Below are 25,163 nucleotides of genomic sequence, written 5' to 3' on the forward strand. Positions count from 1 at the left end.
CTCTCGTCAAATTTAGCCAAATCGATCTTCTCTCACCAATTCGATTCAGTATCTCTTCATTTGTGATTCGATCTATCCATCTCACCTTCAGCATTCTTCTGTAACACCACATTTCAAAAGCTTCTATTCTCTTTCTTTCTGAGCTAGTTATCGTCCATGTTTCACTTCCATACAATGCCACGCTCCACACGAAAGTCTTCAAAAACATCTTTCTAATTCCGATATCAATGTTTGAAGTGAGCACATTTATTTTCTTAAGAAAGCTCTTCCTTGCTTGTGCTAGTCTGCATTTTATGTCCTCCTTACTTCTGCCACCGTTAGTTATTTTACTACCCAAGTAACAATATTCATCTACTTCCTTTAAGACTTCGTTTCCTAAACTAATATTTCCTACATCACCTGCCTTTGTTCGACTGCACTTCATTACTTTTGTTTTGGACTTATTTATTTTCATCTTGTACTCCTTACCCAAGACTTCATCCATACCATTCAGCAACTTCTCGAGATCTTCTGCAGTCTCAGATAAAATAACAATATCATCGGCAAATCTCAAGGTTTTGATTTCCTCTCCTTGGACTGTGATTCCCTTTCCAAATTTCTCTTTGATTTCCTTTACTGCCTGTTCTATGTAAACATTGAAAAGGAGAGGGGACAAACTGCAGCCTTGCCTCACCCCTTTCTGGATTGCTGCTTCTTTTTCAAAGCCCTCGATTCTTATCACTGCAGACTGATTTTTATACAGATTGTAGATAATTCTTCGTTCTCGGTATCTGATCCCTATCATCTTCAGAATCATAAAAAGCTTGGTCCAATCAACATTATCGAATGCCTTTTCTAGATCTACAAATGCCATGTACGTGGGCTTGTCCTTCTTGATTCGATCCTCCAAGATCAGACGTAAAGTCAGGATTGCTTCACGTGTTCCTACATTTCTTCTGAAGCCAAACTGATCTTCTCCCAACTCAGCTTCAACTTGTTTTTCCATTCTTCTGTAAATAATACGTGTTAAAATTTTGCAGGCATGAGATACTAAACTAATGGTGCGGTAGTTTTCACACCTGTCAGCACCGGCTTTCTTGGGAATAGGTATAACAACATTCTGCCGAAAATCGGATGGGACTTCTCCTGTCTCATACATCTTGCACACTAAATGAAATAACCTTGCCATGCTGGTTTCTCCTAAGGCAGTCAGTAATTCAGAGGGAATATCATCAATTCCAAGTGCCTTGTTCCTATTTAGGTCACTCACAGCTCTGTCAAATTCTGACCTCAAAATTGGGTCTCCCATTTCATCAGCATCAACAGCCTCTTCATGTTCCAGAACGAAATTATCTACATCTTTACCTTGATACAACTGTTGGATATGCTCCTGCCATCTTTCTGCTTTGTCTTCTTTCCCTAGAAGTGGCTTCCCATCTGAGCTCTTAATATTCATGCACCTAGATTTCATTTCTCCAAAGGTTTCCTTGATTTTCCTGTATGCAGCATCTACCTTTCCCAGGACCATACAGCCTTCGACATCCTTACACTTCTCCTTCAGCCATTCTTCCTTAGCTACCTTGCACTTTCTATCCACTTGATTCTTTAATCGCCTGTATTCTTTTCTGCCCTCTTCATTTCTAGCATTCTTGTATTTTCGTCGTTCATCAATCAGGTCTAGTATCTCCTGAGTCATCCACTGATTCTTAGTTGATCTTTTCTTCCTTCCTAACATTTCTTCAGCAGCCCTACTGACTTCATTTTTCATGACTCTCCACTCTTCCTCTATAGTGTTTCCTTCAGCCTTTTCATTTAGTCTTTGTGCAACATGTTCCTTGAAACAATCCCTCACACTCTTTTCTTTCAACTTTTCTAGATCCCATCTTTTTGCATTCTTTCCTTTCTTCAATTTCTTCAACTTCAGATGGCATTTCATGACCAACAAGTTGTGGTCAGAGTCCACATCTGCTCCTGGGAAAGTTTTGCAATCCAACACCTGGTTTCTGAGTCTCTGCCTAATCATAATGAAGTCTATTTGATACCTTCCAGTGTCTCCAGGTCTCGTCCACGTATACAGCCGTCGTTTGTGGTGTTTGAACCAAGTATTGACAAGGACTAAATTATGATCAGTGCAGAATTCAACCAGCCGGCTTCCTCTTTCGTTCCTTTGTCCCAATTCAAATTCTCCTACTGCACTACCTTCTCTTTCTTGGCCTACCACTGCATCCAGTCTCCCATCACAATTAGGTTCTCATCACCTTTTACATATTGTATTAAATCTTCTATCTCCTCATATATTCTTTCAATTTCTTCATCATCCGCTGAACTAGTAGGCATATAGACCTGCACTATTGTGGTGGGCATTGCTTTGGTGTCTATCTTGACGACAATAATTCTTTCTCTATGCTGGTCGTAGTAGCTTACCTTCTGCCCTATTTTCTTATTCATTATTAAACCAACTCCTGCATTTCCCCTGTTTGATTTCGTGTTGATAACTCGGTAATCGCCTGACCAAAAATCCTGTTCTTCCTGCCAACGTACTTCACTTATGCCAACTACATCTAACTTTAGCCTATCCATCTCCCTTTTCAGATTCTCTAACCTACCACAACGATTCAAACTTCTAACATTCCACACTCCGACTCGCAGAATGTCAGTATCCATCTTCCTGATGATCGCCCCCTCTCGTGTAGTCCCCACCCGGAGATCCGAATGGGGGACTAGTTTACCTCCGGAATATTTTACCCGGGAGGAAGCCATCATCAGTACATCATTCATACAGAGAGAGCTGCATGTCCTCGGGAGGTAGTTACGGCTGTAGTTTCCCGTTGCTTTCAGCCGTGTAGCAGTATCAACACAGCTAAGCTATGTTGAGTATTATTACAAGGCCGTATCAGTCAATCATCTAGACTGCCGCCCTTGCAACTACCGAAAGGCTGCTACCCCCCTTTCGATGAACCATTCGTTAGTCTGGTCTCTCAACAGATACCCATCCGATATGGTTGCACCTGCGGCTCGGCTATCTGCATCATTGGGACACGCAAGCCTCCCCACCGCGGCAAGGTCACATAACCTCACAAATAATCCAATCGTATCATCTGTACACATGACGTAAATAAAAATACTACTAAATGGATTTAAACACTTCTTAGCCACACATAATAAGTAATAATAATAATAATAATAATAATAATAATAATAATAATAATAATAATAATTCGGGCTTGATACTTGTATTATTTACCCACGGGTGAGAGAATGTTGTTATTAAGTTATAAGTTATATTAAGTTATATCAGTTTATCACACTTGCATCAACTCCAGGCAATCGATGTCTGGACGTTTTCCTGAATGGTCAGCGTTTGTGGCGTTCAATTCAGAGTGGCTTGGTTGTGATTCTTGCTCATTCTTCTACCTTGTGGACTCTGTGTTAGTGTTAGTCTTGATACCTATCTCTTCAATGAAACACACCACACCACAAAATCAACCACACAGAAATACGCAATAATAAATACATCCCTCTGTTAGGTTTGGCGTCAGTAATGCATACGGCCATGAACCTGAACCAAATGCAGGCTAAGTGCCCATCCCTAGAAACTGGGAAAACGGGCAGGAATACAGACAGGGACAAGAAGAAATTTGTAGAAAACTGGTGCCGGATTTCCTGATCAGGAGCCCAGGCAGTTGTCAAAATAGTACGAATTTTAGTGATTTTAGTGAATGTTGCTTTAAGAATTAATCCAGAGATTATCACTCACTCTTGATATAGGCTAAAGTACGAATGAACGAAGGTATTTGGAAAACGAAAACATGTTCACATGTTTGTTTCAACGCCTCACTCGCACTTTTAAGTGGGACTAGTGAGGCATCCAAGGACAGTTTAGGACTTGTCTAGGATTTGAATGTGGATTCCCTTTTTGTCCTCACATACATATCTTTGTAAAGAATTCTAAACGGAGTTGCCGGAATTGAGATCCGGAGCGGGAGAGCTATCTGGATAATATAGGTAGTTCATTTATAATTACTTGCTACTGAAATGTGATACCTATCTACTACTACTGCTGATACTACTCATAGCTATTTTAACTGTTTTCAGAAACGCCGGGGTGCAGGAATTTCGTCGTGTAGTTTTTCGTGCCGGCAGTTCTATCAACACGAGGCTGGCTTATTTTAACACTTTCAAATACCACCGGCATTAGTCGGGATCGAATACAGTTTAAAAAGACATATTTCTACAGTTCGAGTTTTTCAAATTATTCAAATCTCCGTAGTGTTATATAGAGACGCCAACATTTCATTAATTACGTTTGAAATAAATTATTGGGAACAAGTCTAGCTTTTTTAATGACACAGAAAAATGAATTATCGAATGCAGGGAATCATCATGTCCTGTACTGTAACATGGAGAACCCAATTCTGTAGGGGTAGCATGTTTGCGTCTTTGCTGAAGCCCCTGGGTTCAGTTCTTGATCAGTTCAAGGGTTTCAATCCATGACTGATGGCTGGAACGCGATTCACTTAGCCTCACGATGCCAGCTGGTAGGCTGTTTAATGCGAGAAGCCTATTAAAGAAAGTTAATCAAATACAGCTGACGATGTCTTCACAGTGGCCACGTAACACTGAAACTCGTACTGGAAGGCAAATTGTTCGAATGTTTCACGAAGAAGGCTTTACTGCAGAATGCTGATTGATTAATCAGTAACATTTAATTAAAAGTAGAACAACAACTAATTTATAACAATGACAAAATTTCAATGTAGTACTCGATGCGGACATGACTGCTTCTCTTTAGTGTTACGAAAACTAATCGACGCAATGTAGTCTTGAGTTTACGAATGTACGGTATGCTAAGTAATGTGAAAACGAGTTACCAATCATGACATTACACTACATGTTACATCACTAGAAAGTTCACAGTATGGTTGATAGTGAGTGTTGCTTCATTTTAAATTTTAAATTTTAAATTATAAAACCCTTCCAAAGACAAAGACACCTCCCTTGGAGGAGTGGCAGGTAAAGGCTTCCACCATTGCTAACCGCGGCACGTGATGGGGTAGAGTGGTTGGCTCTACGCCCGGCCGCCTTTGCCCCCAGGAATTAACCTGGTACTCATGTACCTCAGGGCCATATGCACCTCCGGAAGTGGAAATATCGTTTCTTAAATTTTACGACTTCCTGACGAGGATTCGAACCCAAGTCCTTCCGGGAGAACCGAGCACGTCTTTACCGCCTCGGCCAGGCAGCCCCTAGTTTGTCGAACACAAAAGTTAAATATAATATAATAAATACAGTAGGTTTCTCTCATCGGTTGGCCGGCAGGTACACCCACCTTATCTGCCTCCCATTGAATCATCGCTCCCGTTACACAAAACAGCGACAGTACGGGAATGCCTGCACCTCGCAGTTCAGGTCCGTGCTTCGAACGTGTATTAAGTGTTGACATGTCGCTCCAGCTGTTCTCAAGTTGTGAGGTGTTACTTCGGGGTATAAATCTCATAATGCCTCCACATGTGTACACTGTAGAGGAAGTGGTATTTACGTACGACAATTATGTGCAAACAGAATCTTTCAGGGAAGTCACTAGGCGATTTGTAACAAAATTTTCAGAATTACGCCCTCCACATAGAGAGACCGTGCGAAAACTCGTAAACAAATTGAGAGGAACTGGTTCTCGATAAGAAGCGAAGTGTTAAAAGAAACGTGTACTCAATGAGGAGAAAGTAAATGAAATCGAAGAAAGATTAGAACATACGCCTACAAAATCCCTAATACGACTTGGACAAGAAGTGCTCAGATTGGCGGGGTACGAAAATGTTAAAATCGAAACCATACAAAATAACTGTAGTACATGAATTTTCTTCATTCTTATGTTCCTAATTCCTATGTTCTTAGTTTTAATCGTTATCTCATGTCATGCACGGATAAAGTGAGCGAGGTGGTGTCCTTGTTGTTGTGCTGCGGAGCGGGAAGTGATGAGTCAACGGGAGGGAGATAAGCTGGGCGAGTCTGCCGGCCAGCCGATGAGAGAACACACTGAATTTGCCTATATGTTATGAAAAGGAAAATACACAACCTGTTTACAGTCATTCAACCGGGTCGGGAATGGAATGAATGAAGCCCCCATCTATCGGCGAGGATAAGAATTGTGCCGGCTGCCGAAGCCCGTCGCACTCCTCTGGGCCAATGATTAATGAAATGATATTGGAGAGTGTTGCTAGAATGAGATATGACGGGGAAAACCGGTGTACCTAGAGAAAATCATGTACCGCCTCCGCTTTGTCCAGCACAAATCTCACATGTAGTGACCGGGATTTGAACCACGGAACCCAACGGTGAGAGGCCGGCGGGCTGCCGCTTGAGCCACGGAGACTGTACACCTATTTGTAATACTATTTATTATTTTACTGTATATTTAACATGTGTGTTTTATAAGTTACATTGAACTAACTCGACACAGGAGAGTATTGCTTCCTTCTTCTTCTTTTTAATTTGGTTATCCTCCAAGGTTGGCTTTTTCCTCGTACTCAGCGCTGTATCTCACCTCTACCGCCTCAAGGGCAGTGTCTTGGAGTTTCAGACTTAGGGTCGGTGATACTACTAGGGAGAATGACCAGTACCTCACCCAGGCGGCCTCATCTGCTATACTGAACAGGGGCCTTGAGGAGGGATGGAAGATTGAATGGGACAGGCAAGGAAGAGGGAAGGGACCGGTCGTGACCTTAAGTTAGGTACCATCCCAGCATTTGCCTGAAGGAGAAATGGGGAAACCACGGAAAACCACTTCGAGGATGGCTGAGGCGGGAATCGAACCCATCTCTACTCAGTTGACCTCGCAAGGCTGAGTGGACCCCGTTCCAGCCCTCGTACCACTTTTCAAATTTCGTGGCAGAGCTGGGAATCGAACCCGCGACTCACACTAACCGCTACACCACAGAGGTGGACGGCTCCCTTCTTAACAAAGTGTTCTTTATTTTGCCAACATGTTATGAAGTTATTTTCATAACGCATCATACAATTCGTAAGTATTTGAAATCATATATTTCCTGAAATTAAATCGACTTCAATTTCCTGTATTAATGTTGAAAACATTTCTAAGCTAAGTAGGGGTCCCTATACAACGAAAAACTTACATTAAGCAAAGTAGGGGTTCCTATACTACGAAAAACGTACAATTAAGCTTTTCCTCAATTGTGCCGAAAGTTAAAGAACGAAAGGGCCAGGAAAGGTTTCAAATTGTGACCCTTGAACAGATCTATCAAGCTAAAAAAAAGAGTAATTTTGAAAATCACATCCGGCCTAAATGCAGTTCCCAAAAATACAACCTAAAATTGCTTGTTTCTTTACTTGTTTTATTTTTTATTCAAATCCTAGCCAAATCAACATATTTACATAACAATTTCTGTAATGATTTCCATGGTTCAATACCGTCAGGCGTTTTTTTTATTTTTTGAAAAATGTTCACATCCAATGGAGTTATATGTGCTTAGGTGAAACTCTGCATTGTCTCACGTTAGCGCTCGTGGTGGTAGAAAAAAGGAAACTGCTAATCTAATCGACTAATGATGATTGAGACAAGTATTGTTATTTTTAGGAATAAATAAAGAATATATTCTCATAATTTATTGCATTTTATTTACTTGAAATTCGTACCTCATATCACTAGGATGTTTTCGACGTCGAGTTGCTTGCCTGAAGGACAAGAACTCTGGAATTTTTGTTAAGTCTCCAGCAGTGGACAACATGTCTCAGTTTTTGAACAAATTGATTTCTTAATAACTTTTAATCACAAAATCATTGATGAACCTGGAAATACAAATGAATACTAAACTAGATGCCTAGTGTGAAAACCAAAAGCCCATATTTATATTTAAAGAATGTCAATGTAGCGTAACCAGTGTGAACGAATGGACCGTTGATAGAACAGAACGCCCCTTAATTCATTCTCTTTCCTGTGGAACCCTGTACTCTGCCTTGTCGCTAGCTAATTTTGGCTTCATTAATTATTCCTGAACTTAGCTGTGCTTGCTGTGGTTATGTTCATAGCACTGCTGTTTTCCTTTTTCTTTGTGTGTGTATGAAGTGACTGTATGATAATTTCCAGTGTCATGTCCTATTGCATGACATACGCTTATTTACCTAGTAGAATCTTCCGTACATACATAACTGTTACCCGCTCATAATGTCAACAGGGAAATTGTGCATCCTGGTGGAAGTATTTGCTATTTTACACTTAGTTACATGTTGTTTCTAAGCATGAGTGCATTGTCAGCTGCATGTCAGCTTTACTATTTGTTACATATCGGATAATAATTATGGATAATTAATTCTATGCATAATTTGTAACAGCCTATTAACGCACCGAAATTGGTAAGACTCTTTTCACAACTTTGGACTTCTGTAATGTTTAATAATATAGAAGTGTTGAAATACAAGTAAATCAACCTACAAGTTAAAGGAATTGGTATTAGAATCTGATATATTTTGATCACAGATACGCTAAATTTAAAAAACATGAATTACTATTTAGCTATTCAGTTAATGATGCTAATGAACACTTCTAATCTGTTACAAGGTAAAGGCAGTTCATTTACGTACTTCAGGTGTCACGGGATGATTTGAATATTATTGAAGGTCGTGGAATCGGCTATTTTATCAAGTACATTCATGTCCACGTGCCTTCTATTCTAACCCAAATCAAGGTCAGATGGTTTAATGTACAAATACCACATCACTGCAGGAGAGGGAGACTACTTAATCAATATGACGTTTAATGCAAAATATTTGCATGGAGTATACGAGAAAAAAAACTGTATAACGCTAGGTGCCAAGTTACTTTTAAAGGAATTTTGAAGAAGATTCAGACGAGCAGCATGTTGATGCTGACATTTATGAAAATATATGTACCCTGTATCCCACGCCATTTAGAAATTTCGAAAGTGAATTTTTAAGTTTTATAATAATAACAATAAATGTTTCTTTATTCTGGCAAAAGTTAGGATTGTACTACCTTTCTTACACTTAACCAGTCTTAACATAGAACACTGTTAATAATAACTACTGATGACAATATTATATGAGGAAGGATCAGATCATCCATATAATACACACCGTATGTACAGTACATTGAAAATATATGAATAATGAGTACTAGATACATTACTTAGAAGAAAATTGAAAATCTATATAAATATCAAAAAGATACTATCGCCTTCAGCTGAGAGGTGAAGAGAAGTATTAGTATGAAGAAGAAGAAGAAGAAGAAGAAGAAGAAGAAGAAGACGATGATCTGAAAAAGGAAGAGGGAAATAATGAAGAAGAGGAAGCAGAAGGAGTTTTCTGGTCAAAACTTGATACATGCATATTTACCTAGGCATTTCATGTTTGAAAGCTGGCGTCCACTGGTAAAATATTCCATTATCTCGCTGTGTCAACAGTTAATTATTTCCTGTAAATTGTTGTTCTGTGTACAGGATGGTGCTGCAGGATCAGGTGTTTTTCTGATGGTCTGTGGCGAGGAGATTGATGCTATCACGGAGATAGGCTGCTTGAGAAGTTTTAAGAATATTATGCAAGAAGCAAAGAGTATAAATTGTACGTCGTTCTTCCAGGCGAAGCTACCCGAGCCGCTTGTACGATGGTGTGACATGGGCAGCGTAACGAAGACCACAGATAAATCTTACACAAGCATTCTCAGCACACTGATTTTAATGGAACGTTCTAAAACAAATTATTTGTTTCCTGGTTTAGAATACTCCGGGCATGTTACTGAAGTTAATGAGCAACAATTTTGAAATATTAGAATCCATCAAAATATTTGATATAACAAAATGTGTCATCGGAATGTGTTTACTTTTGTATATCTTTCACAACACGTTGAGGTACTGTCACATCATTACCTTTGTTAGAATTTATATTATAGAGTTCTTCCGTTTCACCAATGTGCTCTCATTGAATTTCTTATCAAGGAGGACAATCCTTCTGCTGAAATTTGCCACTGCCTTAATATGCATGTAGAGATGTATGAATGAGCGCAAGCAGTTTTAAGAGGTAGGTGAAACATTTCAAAGGTAGAAACTCTAGCATCCAACATCAGCTTTGCAGCAGTCGCCCTCGAACGATCTCTACTGAACGCAATATGGAAAGAACCGACAGTATTATTAAGGAAGATAGATTTGCCACTGTGGATACACTTGCAGCAAAACTTTATGTAAGACGCAGTTCAGGAAACGAATGCAAGCTAAGGCTATCGAAAATTTTATTGTTGGAAGACCACTAATTCAGAAAAAAGCATTGGTTCATAAATAGCGAAACGAAGGTGATGAATTATGATTCTCATTTAGTATTGTGATTGGCGGTGAAATTTATTTCCATCATAAATAATCGGACGGAAAAATACACCAAAACTCAGAATAATATAATAGGAATTCGCCCCCCCCACCAAATTAAAAAACAGTACAACCTTAAGGAAATATTATGGACAACATATTTCGGGTTGCAGACGGGAGTATTTTAGTTGACTTTTTAACTCAGGAAAGTTATGTGTCGTGGCCGTTATGTCCGAATACTTCACAAGCTTCGTCGTGCACTGAGCGATAAACGCTCTGAAAAAATTTTTCATTTCGATAATGCACGCCAGAATTCTACTCAGTTCAGCAAGGAGTAAATTGGGAAAATGATGTGGGAAAGTCTGCCATACTTTGGATAATCATAACCCCGACATGGGAACCTTCGACTATCATCCTTTAGATTTTTGAAGATGCAGATTTGAGGTGAATGCTGTTAAAATATACATGTATGGAGAATATACATATAGCAGTGCGTGAATGTCTGCGGATTGATGGGGCGGATTTGTAGCGCAAGAGTGTTTCCAAGCTTCTATAACGAGGAGAAAATTCATGTAAAGGAAACTGAGATTTTCTAAATCTTAAAACAAGTGTTTATATTAATGGTGTGCGTGCTCGAATACTGGTTCACCAAAAGCTGAGTGCACTTATTTTAGTGTGACTCTTATACGTACACATATAGGTTACATTTCAGTTAAGGATTCTAATATCATTCGGTGTTGATGCAATTCGATCTAGGAAGTAGTTAAAACTGGCTACATACTATAAATCGTGCATATGCAGTTTATCCCAGGTTATAATCGATACGTTGAACTTGTACAATTTTTTTCACATCCTCCTGGGGCACCTTGCAGGTACCATACCGAAATATATCTGATGGATTAAGTTGTGAAAAGAGTCGATCCCATTGCAAGACTGTTTAATACATCTAAATGTCCCCTCAGAATTTAATTTATATACATGTGCTGTTAAATTATTGTTATCATTGATGTTGTTATTATTATTGAATATTTCACATTCCAATTTATTGCATAATTCTTTTTTTACTAGCCATGTCGAACTTGTATTCTGACTAAAATGAGTGATAATTTAAAGGTAAGGTAACAATATAAGACATGTCATTACTGCTCTAATACTTGTACTTTAAATGTTACACACGTTCATTTCAACCATAGACCGTAAAGTACTTCAGAGTTCAGTCCCGGTAATTCTCAAATCGTCATTCTTACTTCTACTAATCTTACCATCAGATTATTTCTGTCTTCAAAGCCTCGATGTAAATTTCTCATGTTTTTTTTTCTTAAAAATGCTATTTGTTCGGGCGTTGACCTAGAAAGATCTTTTGCCCCTACTCGCACAATATGTTAGAAACTTGCGTGTATTTGGAAATTGCGGAAGTGTAAAGTGTTGAATGTGAGGAAAGGAACGTTAAGGACGACAGAAACACCCAGTCCCCAAGCCTGGGATATTAATCATTTACAATTAAAAACCACTTTCCCGGCTGGGAATCGAACTCAGGGCCACCAGGTGACAAGCGAACGCGTTGCCCCCTACACCGCAGGGCCTGGATCAGTTGGTACAAATCAATTTCACCCAAATTTTCCATTCTTAACATTAAGTTCATAATTACAGATAGATTTCTTGCAGTTTTTCCCATGTGGTAATACCAGAATTCATTTTTACTAAGAAGGGAATTCAATATATACTGCAACAATTTTTTTCTAAAAGCAGGATGGTTTCATTGAGGATTCAAATACACCATCTTATTCCCCAATCCTTTTCTCTATAATACTCTATTTTCTAATAAAATTTCCCTTCAATGCTACGACCTTAACCACGTTAATTCAACAAACATTGACAGACACAACCTCCAAAGTGAAATTCATGGGTGAAATCTCTGAACCTTAGAACAGGTGTTAAACAAGGTGATGGGCTGTCCCCACTCCTGTTCAACCTAGTACTTAGACAAGTTCATTAAAACTTGGGAGAAAGAAGTACCTGGAATCCATATGGAAACAAAAGCTAAACGGTTCAAAATAAAATGCCTTGCTTTCGCTGACGACCTAGCAATAATTACCTGAACTCCTGAGGAAGCCAGACATGCCATCGAGAAGCTTCATGAGATTGCTGTCAAAACTAGCCTACACGTCTCTTACGAAAAAGCACAGTACATGGACTCCAAGAACTCAAAGCAAGTGTCACTCGTGACCCAATATGACAGCGTCACACAAGTAAAACAGTTTAAGTACTTAGGTGAAGTTATCGGGAGCACTGGCAACGAAAGAGAAGCCTGCAGAAACCGCGCTGAAAAATTACGTAAAGCCTATACAATCGCTAGAGGCTTTACGTCGCGCCGACACAGATAGGTCTTATGGCGACGAGGGGATAGGAAAGGCCTAGGAGTTGGAAGGAAGCGGCCGTGGCCTTAATTAAGGTACAGCCCCAGCATTTGCCTGGTGTGAAAATGGGAAACCACGGAAAACCATTTTCAGGGCTGCCGATAGTGGGATTCGAACCTACTATCTCCCGGATGCAAGCTCACAGCCGCGCGCCTCTACGCGCACGGCCAACTCGCCCGGTACCCTATACAATCACCTGGAACGTTTACAACAAGAAACTACTTTCCACCAAGGCCAAACTCCGACACTACAACACTGTTGTTCTCCCAGAGGCACTCTACGATATTGAAACATCATCATTAAACATCAACATTAGAGACATTTAGAAAATGGAACGACAAATACTGAGGAAAATATTCGGACCCAAGTTTGAAGATGGCATTTGGATGCGAAAAAGCTCGGATGATCTCTATTCATTGGTTCACTTCACTCGCACGCAAAAGAGGTATAAAATTCTACGGGCATGGGCATTTAGCAGAAATGGATGACTCAGGATTGACCAAGAAAATATTTATCTTTATCGATGGAACACGACACACCAAAGTGCGCTGGCTAGTAGGCACCCAAAAATTATCTCGCAGAAGTCGACATTGACCCAATGGAAATCACAAGGACTTTATATACGCAAAAGATCAACACCCACAAGTTTGCGCCCAAGAAACCGACGGCAAGAAATTTGAAAATCAAAAACGTGTTGACACAAGAAAGACGACAGGCCCATAGTGAAAGGATGAGGAAATTTTGGGAATATAAGAAGAACAAGAAGATCAAGAATATCAATGCTAAACAATGGTTCTACGTGCTACTTAGAGGGCCAAACGCATGTATATAAAATAATAAGAATAAGAATAAGAAGAATTCGTGCTTGCTACATCTGTATAAGCGCAGGATAAAATTCCCGTCAAGAAATCGTAAAATGTTCAATAGATATGTTCACTTTCCTAGAGGAGTTTGGCTCATAAGTTCACACGGCCTCCACCATAAATGGTACCAAGTTAGCTCCTTGGGGGAACAGCAGCCGGGCATAGATCTAACTCCCGTACGAAGACGGGGAACCTTTATTTTCAACTTCTTCTGGAGTCCATATAACCTGTAAGGAGAAGGGACTCCCATAGGGCTGGCTTGTATTTAGTAAACGCTGAGATACTACCAGCTTTAAAATACATCAAAATTCTTAATCAGCAACTTAGAAAAGGTTCTTCTACGCTGTTATAAATATAAATATACTGACATGAATCCAGAGAATGTTATCACTCTTAAATGCCAAGTATCGGTTCGATCCCACAACCTTCAACACGGATGGCGAGCGTGTACCCTAACTCCTAAATTGATCAACAAAAAGTAATAAATGTTACACAAAGAAATCCAACGTTTAAAAAAAGTATTTATCATGCTCTTGGACTTCGTGGACAGTGACATTAAGAACAGGTGTTGAAATCTCTGCAAGTATCTGAATTGTCCATTCATCTAACATGTGTAATTATTAGCACACTTTCCAGTATGTTAGCGAGATTAATGAAATTTTGTAGTTAGACATTTATAATAAAACGTGAAATAATCAAGCCATAATATATTTTCATATTCGTAATTTTTAAGTTTAAAATGTATGAACTTCTCATTCTTTATTTCTCCTTCTCATTTGCTCTTCAAGCTATATGCGGCATATCTTACAGTTTAATTTAACATTGCCGAAAATCTATATATTCTCAAAATAGAACTGCAGTGAATGTAACTTTCAGTCAAACGACTTCAGGAATTAATTTCTTGTGCGATGAGGAAACCTCGCGAATTGCAATAGTAGGCAATGAAACTATAGTTACCTAGATGAACATATGCATTAAATAGGATTGTCAGTCACTTAACATAATTCTCAGCACTAATGCATTATATTTTTGGCTGCAGTGCCTCCCACCTTTCTTTCCACTTATAACAAAATGCGAAAATAATTTGGAAAGTGATTTATCCGGGAAACTCTTCACATGGTCTCCTGTCCTTCACTGCAGTCTAGGGGTTAAAATGGCAGCTTCTTGTTCAACTGATGAGGGTTCGATTAATGGGCCGATGACCTAGATGTTAGGCCCCATTAAACAACAAACATCATCAGGGTTCGATGAATGTCTTTGCCATGAGTTTTAGACTGGACTGAGGGACCGAAACAAGGCTTGCGTAATGTAAGTCGGTACGGAATGGGTTAGAAGTTAATTATCGGCTATGCTAAAATCGTTTACGTGATTCCCTAGGTCAACTCAAGACGAATACTGCGATGGTCGGCTACCTTTAGGTACACGCCACAGCCTCTTCCTTTCCAATCCTAGCCACACATAATTACAGACTGCCTGGACGAGGTACTGACACTCCATCCCAGTTGTATCCCCCAACCCAAAGTCTCACGCTCCAAGGCACTGTCCTTGAGGCGGTAGAGGTGGTATTCCTCGCTGAGTCCGAGGGAAAATCCAAACCTCGATAGTAAAGGGATTAAGAAAGAAGACAGAAAGTTGCAGTGCTAGGTAAGTAGGTCAGACTAAATAGTTGCAGACTTGTGCGTACGTTCTCCCACGGTTTATAAATGAAAACATTGTAATATTTTGTGCTACTGTATCTTTTATGTTTTCACATTCATGTTGTAATGTGTATTAAATAAACTTGATTTTTCATATTATTCACAATCTTAACAAGTCGGCTCCGAAAAGCATGGCATCTAACTAACAGTTGTTAAAGGTGGAGATGAACGATTAGAATAAGAGTTCAGACTGCAATGTTCGACATGGCTGTTCGTTCCTTGGTTCGGCTGCATGCTGGATGTAGATGTTTGTCTGTACGCTAGAATGTCCGTGTTCTTCTTCCGCCTGCACAACCTGCGGCGCGAGGAGGAGAGCAAGAAGCGCAAGCAACGCCACGCCGCCATGCGCCGTGGTCGGGGACGCTACACCAACGCCTTGACGCTGGCCCCCAGCCGCCTGTTCGAGCGGACGCCGCTCACCCCTTCGGACAGCCTCGACGAGATCGCTCTTCAAATACCCAGGTGCAAATCATTATACCTTTTACGGTGGTAGCTTTGGCGTCGATTCTGCTTCTATGGGTTGAATATATTTTAACCTGCATGCCATTTAGTAGAAGAATGTCCATGCAAATGGGAACTTAATATTATTTGTTAATGAAATGTTGGTCCTAATTCTAGATTTTGCCCGGGGAAGAAAACGTCACTCAACGAATCTTCAAGTTTCAGGAAATTTTTACCTGAATACAATATTTAGCACAGTATATACGTGCATTCAGGTAGTCGTTATTTTAGGGTGGAGATTTGAAGACTCACATTTGACAAGATAACATGTTTAATTTTGTGTTGTTAGTCATCAGTCCACAGACAGTTTTCAAGGAGCTCTCCATAGCACCATAACTTGTGCTAATAGTTTAATTTCTACGTCACTGTGTATTTCTTTCTGTATTTGTTTATTTATTTATTAGATACAGTCCGCTTCTGTGGTGAAGTGGTTAGTGTGATTAGCTGCAACCCCCCCTCCCCCCGGCGGAGGTCCGGGTTTGTTCCCGGCTCTGCCACCAAAATTTGAAAAGTGGTACGAGGGCTGGAACGGGATCCACTCAGACCCAGGAGAGTTCGATTCCCACCTCTGCCATCCTTGAAATGGTTTTGCGTGGTTTCCCACTTATCAAGGTAAATGCCTGGATGATAAATAACTAAAGGTCGCGGTCGCTTCCTTCCCTCTTCCTTGTCTGTCCCTTCCGATTTTCCCATCCCCTCCCAAAGCCCCTGTTCAGCAGAGAAGGTGAGGCTGCTGGGCGACGTACTGATCCTCCTCCCCAGTCTCAGGCTTCAGGACACTGTCCTTGAGGTGGTGGAGGTGGATTCCTCGCTGGCCCCGAGGGAGAAAACCAACCCTGGAGGGTAAAGGGATTATGAAAGAAGATACAGCCTATGGAGGGCCATTTTACACCCTTAATATAATAAATTTAAGTACGTATAATAAGCTAACAGTCGATATATACAAAAATATTGAGTATTAACAGTAAATTAACAACAATGACACTGTAACAAGATGGCAACCATAGGTCTGTTACATGGGAAAAGTAATTGGTTGAAAGGACGGAAAAAAATGGGGACCTGGTGAGGATTTTAAAGAAATTTTTAATTTTGTGTTTGAAGGATGCAAAATGTGTGAATATGTCGATATCGGGTACTGAGTTACCAAGACGATGGAAGATAGAGCGTTGTTGTAAGGTTGGGCGCGGACAGGACAGATGATGAGTGTAGCGGTTGCGGGTTGGTGTGGGGGGATGTTTATAGGGAAGTACATTGGAAGAGTATTGCATTTGGTACAGCCATTGATTACATCTACTCTAATCAGTTTGCCATATTCATGATTACGTCTTCCCGTATCGTTTTAACCCACCATACAGTATTTTCTTCAAATGCTAAACAAGTCCTGCTCTCTCGAAGTATATCCTATGAACGTATATCTTCTCCTGCAAACACAATTCAGTATTTTTTCATTCTTGGTACGATACACCCTATCGCCGTCAGCATTTTTCTGTAAAACCGCATTCCAAGAGCTTCTACCTCCTTTCTATTTATGAACGTTATCTAAAAATCAAAATCGTCAAAACTCTTTGTAGAACATTTGTTTTAGAGGGTTGCTTTATAGTTGTCGTGGTATGTGCTGAGAACTGCACACGGATCACATGGAAATTTAATCACATTATTTTCATGTCGCATCTAGAACTTCTTTTCAGCATAAGTAGTGAAACTTTCAGCAATAAATTTCCATCTGTCAAGCAAGTGGCTATGCGATTTGGTTCACGTAGCGGTCATCCTGCAGTCGGGAGATAGTGGGTTCGAACATGATGATGGTATTCCATGTTTTACCGTTTTTGCACCAGACAAAGGCCGGGGCTGGACTTAAATAAAGGTCATGGTCGCTTCCTTCATTTCATATCCCATCGTCGCCGTAAGTCCTATCTATTCCGGTGTGACGTGGGGCAAATAAATAAATAAATAAATAAATAAATAAATAAATAAATAAATAAATAAATAAATAAATAAATAAATAAATAAATAAATAAATAAATAAATAAATAAATAAATAAATAAATAAATAAATAAATAAATAAATAAATAAATAAATAAATAAATAAATAAATAAATAAATAAATAAATACATAAATAAATAAATAAATCTATGAATGCTGATTAAAAAGTATGGTTACAAAAGCCTGCAGTGAAACGTGCACATTTTATGTCACACAACCAATACAGCCAACTGATAGTACATACATTAGGTTATTTTTCAACGTAGTCTCCATATCGGTTTAGACACTTTTCGCTTCGTGAGATGAGCTTGAACATTCCCTCTTGGTAAAAATCCTGTCTTGCGCGTTAAGCCACGTTGTCGTGAAGTGTTTCACCTCCTCGTCTGAAGCGAATCGTCGGCCTCCTAGGTGCTCCTCTTATTGTCCTGAATCAGCTCCTCCACACGAGCTGTGTTCAAATCCGTTGATGCCGTGCTGGGTCGGCCACTGGGATCCTCGGCCGAAAACTTCCGACACAATTCTGCGATATGGTGACGAGACATTGCATGTATCTCCGTAAACCTCTACTAGCTGCCGGTGAATGTCAGCTGCGGTTACATGTTTCGCCTAGCGGATTTTTTTCGCGAGACAAGTTTTCCAAACGAGTCGCCATTTGTGTTCATCTACAACTAGCGCTGTATGTGGCGGGTGGCAGAAACTCTGCACAAGTACCACGGCCGACGTGATGCGTCATTCTAGCTAGGAACGCAGCGAGGGATCCAGTCGGCCGTTCAAGTACCAACCGCATGTATTAGAATGACCACACACTACCAGTTTCTCTATAACAACGGAACTCCAGGAATATAAACATTGTAACCTTAGTTTTTGATCATCCCTCGTAGTAAACCCAGTCCTTTTTTGTTGATGGCACCTCGTAGCATAATTTAATTTCCGTTTCAGTTTAGGGAGATATATGGACCGTGAAATGTCGTATGGCTTTTAGTGCCGGGAGTGCCCGAGGACATGTTCGGCTCGCCAGGTGCAGGTCTTTCGATTTGACGCCCGTAGCCGACCTGAGCGTCGTGACGAGGATGAAATTATGGTGAAGGCGACACATACACCCAGCCCCCGTGCCAGCGAAATTAACCAATGATGGTTAAAATTCCCGATCCTGCCGGGAATCGAACCCGGACCCCTGTGACCAAAGGCCACCACGATAACCATTTAGCCATGGAGCCGGACGGACCGTGAAATATCTTAGCACGACAAGCTAAATTTGGTAGGTTCTGCGGTTCGGTGTATAGGCCTACATGTATTAACGGATGCATCTGCTATGTAATTAGATACCAGTGAGTCAATAACAGAAACGATAATTTATCATTAAGCTATTTTTCTAATTGTATTCCCTCAATTCTGCATCTGAATGTTTGCCGAGCAACAAGTTATCTGCTACAATTCGCACAGTTTCCAAACATACTTGCTGCGTGTAGGCAAGCAAGCACTGTTAGTAAAACCATTCCCATTATTTAGAATGTATTTACTCCCATCGTCTCCTGAATACCAAAGGCCTCGAATAGGTCTAGGAGTATACTAAATACTCAGAGCTGAAACAAAACTCTGGTGTTTCTTTAAATGTCCCTGTATCCTCGTATAAAAACACAGAGTCTGAAGTGTTATAAGACCAAAGGAGGATACGGATACCTACAAAATTTTAACATACAATAATACTCGCGCAGATACAAGTTTATGTCCTAATAATTAACAAAATATTTAGTCTATGCTCTAAATTAATAACTAGTACTATTAAGCGATCAATATTTAATTAATTTCCTCATTTATTCTTAAATTATCTGAATTATTTTGAGATTGAACCGATGATATTATCAGCAAAAACACGTGTATGATATACTAAGAAGCTGGAAATATTTTTGGCTACTAGTTGTATTATTGATAAGTCATGTATGGAAGTGTCCATGATACAGTACATGTTTGTGTATGTTGGGTATTCAGCCCAAAGGCTGGTTGGATCCTCAACACGTCGACCATTAGCTCTCATAGATGGCCTAGGCGTACTAGGGAAATGACGAGTGAGGTAGTTTCCCGTTGCTTTCCTCACTGAGCCAGAAGTTGCTATTGCATATCAGTCTGCCAAGCTCACTGAAATGCGTGCACCAACCAACCCTATGAGCGACATTTCCACACCATTCATAGCAGGGTCTGGCTGCATAAGGAATGGCATTACTAGCATCGCTCATACCTCAGCTACTTTCATATTGTCAAAGCCAAGGATATGACTGAGACAGGTTAATGAAAGTAACAAATTTATTGTAGGCCATAACAGAAGAAATAGTGCACTGTAAACACTATATCTTGCCAGCAAAGGCACATGCAGTACAAAGAGAAAGAATAGCATTAAACTATTTGAATAATTTAATTTCGTGACCGCTTTCTATAGGTCACATGAGTTAATTTCCGAAATAAATGTTTTTGGCTGTTGTGTTCAGTGTTGCCAACTTAGTGGATTTTCCGCTAAATTTGGCGGAATTAAATGACTGTCGGCGGAGAAATATATCATTTAGTGGACAGCGGATCTTTTGGCGGAATATTCGATTTATTATAGCGGAATTTAGTGTTATATCCATTTTACGTTCTTTTTTAATTTGTACTCCAGTCTGTCTTCGAGCTATTCCGTATTTCGTGTGAGGAGCTTGCAGTAACATGAAGAAAACATGTTACTTGGATTGCATGCCATAAATTTGCAATGCGTGGGGAAAGGATAATCATCTCTTAGTGACGAATGACGACAGATAATGAAACTGTGAGAGAGTAGCATTTATTTTATGCTATGAAGGAAGACCGTTTAATGAATTGGCCGGTTTTGTGTGTGGCCTTTGAGGTAGGGGATTCACCTAGTTCGCGCCCGGCACTAAAACGCGTACAAGTTTTAGCTCGCCGGCTCCAAGGCAGGGGGTTAATCCCAGTGAAACTCACAGATCAGGTGAGTGCAGACATTTAATTTTATTATTATTATTATTATTATTATTATTATCGCTCATTTTTATTGCTCATTATATGAGATTGTATTTCTTGGCGGAATTTTAGCGGATTTTTAGTAGTATTTAGCGGATCTTGAAAATATAAGTTGGCAACACTGGTTGTGTTATTCTTTGCTCATTTAATGGGTGTACAAAATTTACGTAATATCCGTGATTCCCCAGTTCTTGCTCTTCCCTTGTGAGAGAAACCTGTTTCAGCAATCAGAAAAGAAATCAACTTCAGGTCTGATTGGGAATTAAACCACGGTTCATCTAAACCGATGAAAAAATGAAATGTCGTATGGCTTTTTGTGCCGGGATATCCCAGGACGGGTTCGGCTCGCCAGGTGCAGGTCTTTCTATTTGACTCCCGTAGGCGACCTGCGCGTCGTGATGAGGATGAAATGATGATGAAGACAACACATACACCCAGCCCCCGTGCCATTGGAATTAACCAATTAAGGTTAAAATCACCGACCCGGCCGGGAATCGAACCCGGCACCCTCTGAACCGAAGGCCAGTATGCTGACCGTTCAGCCAACGAGTCGGACTATCTAAACCGATAACCACTATGCTAAGCATTCAGTTAAGAAACAGGACACAATTTGTTAATTATGTAATTACTTAAACACTTTAGCGAGTTAATTTCAAATTGTGTGAAAAAATAGTCAAAGAAATATTTCCCTGTATGCCGCTACACTATAGCCTATACCCAGACTGATGTTGTTTTCCTCCATTTCCCATCACCGATCACCTTGTGGGTGCGGGTGGTAGAATGACATACACGGTATCCCCTCCCGTGTCATAAGATGCAGCCAAAAAGGTGAACAAGGTGCTCTTAAGTTGGGCGCGTGGTTTGGAGACCACGGGGACCTTAGCTTAGTTCTGAAACTGCTCCCACCTACTTGTGCCAGGCTTCTCACTTCTGTATATCCTATCCGACCTCTCTTGGTCAACTCTTATTCTTTTCCGAACCCGACGTAGATTTTCGAATCTTAGGGTGTGTCATTCATGGCCCTTGTCTTTCTTTGGCCGATATCTTCATTTTTCGATGTGTTGCTCCCCTTCCCTTTTCTCCCTCTGATGAGTGCTAAAAGGGATGGTTATTACTAAATTTTACAACCGTAAGGTTAGTTGGCAGCAACTCTCCAAAGGTTCAGGTTTTCTGCCATTCCCTTCAGTTCCACATAAGATTTGCATCCCAGCTCCTCTACCAGTTGTCTAATATATTCCAGTCTAGGTCTTCCCCTACAATTTTTTCCTTCCACAGAGCCCTCTATGATGAAGGCTAGTAAACTCTAATGTCTGATTATATGTCCAATTCATATATTTCTTCACATTCATTGACAAGCTCGGGGTTTCTCAAACTCTTCTCATTACTTCCTCTATCTGTCCTAGGAATTTTCATTATTCTTCTATAGCACCATTGTTCAAAGGCTTCTGCCCTCTTCCTCTCTGCCACCCTCAGTATCCAAGTCTCACTTCTGTACAAAAATACACTCCATACATATGTATTAACTAATCACTTCCTCAGTTTTAAGAGGATGGTTACCCCGTTGCATTTCCTCTTAAAACATTGATAACCACCACTACCTTTCCTTTACCGATTTTAAGTATTCTTGCTTATACAATTTTCAAACGAATTTGCTATAATTAGAGGTGGTAAATTTTCCGGAGGTTGAGAGTAAATACTTACAGCTACAGGTTCTGATCGTCTTACACACCTTGCTTATCGCCATAAATTATAGTTTACCCCATGTGAGCTGTATGCAACATTATTAAATGTAAAGTTTTCACCAAGACACAAACAGGTACAGCAAAAAAGGAAAAACTAAACAATTTTAAACTATATAGGCCTATTCGGCCTCGAAATGTCGCTCATAGAAGTCAAGGAGAGTGGTCAAGGAATTTAGAAACGTTCCATAAATATTTTATCCATCACCGTATCAGATACCGTTGATTAACTGCGGTTGACGTTAAATTAAACGGAAGTTCAAACGTAGACTTCAGCTGCGTGGAAAATGGTATTCATGAAAGAAAGTTACATTATGTCGGCGTTTCTTTGACAGACGCTTTGTTTTCCATCTGGATAACATTCGTGGACGCCAAGTAGCCCGTGGTCAAAGACCTTCTCTTGGCTGGGAAACAATGTTAACACAACATGCGTTTTCACTTTTAATATAAGTAGCCTATGTGTAGTAAATTCCTGCACATGCAGAAAACCAGTTATGCATTTAAAATGAACTCCTTTCTGAATCTGAATTCTGAATGGAACAGTTCACCCAGAGAAACTGTCAAAGACACTGAATCCTATGGAGCAGTGTTTTTTAACCGAAGACATTAGCTTGGCACTTTCTATTTAGGCCCTAAAGTATTCTGACGCCATTCTTGATAGAGCTTCATCATTGTCAATTCTGAGAAATTTTTCGTACGGATTTCTACGTAATATTACTCACTCTAGGGGTCAAATATTAGATACCTTCAAAGTGAAATGCAATTATATTATAGAGACTTTTATTGTTATTGTAAATTGATTTGATTAATATTTTTCTGTTGCTTTTATTTATAAATGATTTACAAGAATTCCCAAAGTACTGAGGCTTCTCTGATGGGCAGAGTATACTAAAACATTAACATAGTTACATAAAAGAAGGTTTTGAAATTAATTAAACTTGAAGCTCTATTATGAACCATCCTTTACATAATTTCAAAATTCAGCTATTTATGGAACACTTGTCCTAAACCATACAAGTGGTTCCTGAGGAAGGTTAATGAAACCCTTCAGGCTGCTGATTGCTTCATCCTTTATGAGGCTCTAATGCACACCAAACTGTGCGTATTGAAACTTTCTTTATGAAAGTGGGGACAACGATCGCAGTGTTTCGGCCTTTGAAATATTAACAACCTCATATTACGAAAATAAAATTACATTGGTATGATTTAGAATACCTCGGATTCTTGTTCACTCATCCTTGTTTAGAATTTTAACTCATTTGTAACTCCTTGCCTGGCGATAATTTAAGAAGCTGGACCCCACTTTCATAGCCATGCCAATGGTAAAATGAAAAAACCTACAACCTGTCTTCCAGTCAATGAACGGGTCAGAGATGGGATGAATGAAGCCCCCAACTTGCGGTGAGGATAGGAACTGTGCCGGCTGCCGAGGCCTGTCGCACTCCTCTGGAGCAATTATTGCTGCTGCTCGATGCTTGTTGTTTAAAGGGGCCTAACATCGAAGGTCATCGGCCCGGGGCAATTATTAATGACTGACAGATGAAATGAAATGATAGCGGAGAGTGTTGCTGGAATGAAGGATGACAGGGAAAACAGAAGTACCCGGAGAAAAACCTGTCCCGCCTCTGCTTTGTCCAGCAAAAATATCACATGGAGTGACCGAGATTTGAACCACGGTATCCAGCCGTGAGAGGCCGGCGCGCTGCCGCCTGAGCCACGGAGGCTCTCCCCAATGGTAAAATATTACATTTACATTTATTAAGGGCATTGATCTCGAAACTAACACCGCATTGTTCCATCTAGATTAAAATCAATGTCATTAAACGGACTTACCTGAAATATTGTTAAAGGATAAGCATGAATGCAAAGCTTAGGATATCCAACCTTTGTTTTTTTAGTTTATTTTAAGTGGAAGTAATAATTTTACAGTGAAGGGATTTAGAAATGCTAAGTGAATTTTATATTTTGTGGCTGATGAAGAGAAGGACAGCGTTCCCGAAACATGTACGGCATACCATTATGTAAATAATATAAGTGTGAGTTTAGCTTTCTTTCTTTCTTTCTTTCTTTCGTTCTTTCTTTCTTAATCAGTTTATTGTCTAGGGTTGGCTTTTCCCTCGGACTTAGCGAGGGATCCCACCTCTACCGCCTCAAGGGCAGTGTCCTGGAGCTTCAGACATCCGATCGGGGATACAACTGGGGAGAATGATCAGTACCTCGCCCAGGCGGCCTCACCTACTATACTGAACAGGGGCCTTGGTGGGGGATGGGAAGATTGGAAGGGATAGACAAGGAAGAGGTAAGGAAGCGGCCGTGGCCTTAAGTTAGGTACCATTCCGGTATTTGCCTGGAGGAGAAGTGGGAAACCACGGAAAACCACGGAAAACCACTTCCAGGATGGCTGAGGTGGGAATCGAACCCACCTCTACTCAGTTGACCTCTCGAGGCTGAGTGGACCCCGTTCCAGCCCTCGTACCACTTTTCAAATTTCGTGGCAGAGCCGGGAATCGAACCCGGGCCTCCGGGGGTGGCAGTTAATCACTCTAACCACTACACCACAGAGGCGGACGTGTGAGTTTATACTAGTGATTATTGATAAGGCGGACCAATACCAAAAAAATATATTTAAAAATAGACCTGCTGTCTTC

The sequence above is a fragment of the Anabrus simplex genome, chromosome 4, assembly GCF_040414725.1.
Source record: "Anabrus simplex isolate iqAnaSimp1 chromosome 4, ASM4041472v1, whole genome shotgun sequence".
Classification (NCBI taxonomy): domain Eukaryota; kingdom Metazoa; phylum Arthropoda; class Insecta; order Orthoptera; family Tettigoniidae; genus Anabrus; species Anabrus simplex.